The following is a 930-nucleotide window of genomic DNA, read 5'->3' as shown; positions in this document are numbered from 1 at the left end:
GTGTCGCGACAGGCGTGAATGGAGGGACGAATGGAGACGTGTCGTCTTCAGCGATGAGAGTCGCTTCTGCCTTGGTGCCAATGAGGGTCGTATGCGTGTTTGGCGCCGTGCAGGTGAGCGCCACAATCAGGACTGCATACGACCGAGGCACACAGGGCCAACACCCGGCATCATGGTGTGGGGAGCGATCTCCTACACTGGCCGTACACCACTGGTGATCGTCGAGGGGACACTGAATAGTGCACGGTACATCCAAACCGTCATCGAACCCATCGTTCTACCATTCCTAGACCGGCAAGGGAACTTGCTGTTCCAACAGGACAATGCACGTCCGCATGTATCCCGTGCCACCCAACGTGCTCTAGAAGGTGTAAGTCAACTACCCTGGCCAGCGAGATCTCCGGATCTGTCCCCCATTGAGCATGTTTGGGACTGGATGAAGCGTCGTCTCACGCGGTCTGCACGTCCAGCACGAACGCTGGTCCAACTGAGGCGCCAGGTGGAAATGGCATGGCAAGCCGTTCCACAGGACTACATCCAGCATCTCTACGATCGTCTCCATGGGAGAATAGCAGCCTGCATTGCTGCGAAAGGTGGATATACACTGTACTAGTGCCGACATTGTGCATGCTCTGTTGCCTGTGTCTATGTGCCTGTGGTTCTGTCAGTGTGATCATGTGATGTATCTGACCCCAGGAATGTGTCAATACAGTTTCCCCTTCCTGGGACAATGAATTCACGGTGTTCTTATTTTAATTTCCTGGAGTGTAGTTGCCACTATTTAAGTTCCAACCTTCGTATATAGGACGTAAAGTGTATAGTGACGTGTACTTCAATGACTGAAGTCAAACAGTGGAAAATCCAGGATGGAATGTAACAATATTATGAGAAGGAAAGTTGCTACTCACCATATAGGGGAGATGCTGAGGC

Source organism: Schistocerca serialis, chromosome 10 (assembly GCF_023864345.2).
Source record: "Schistocerca serialis cubense isolate TAMUIC-IGC-003099 chromosome 10, iqSchSeri2.2, whole genome shotgun sequence".
Classification (NCBI taxonomy): Eukaryota; Metazoa; Arthropoda; class Insecta; order Orthoptera; family Acrididae; genus Schistocerca; species Schistocerca serialis.
Note: the sequence above shows the minus strand (reverse complement) of the source record.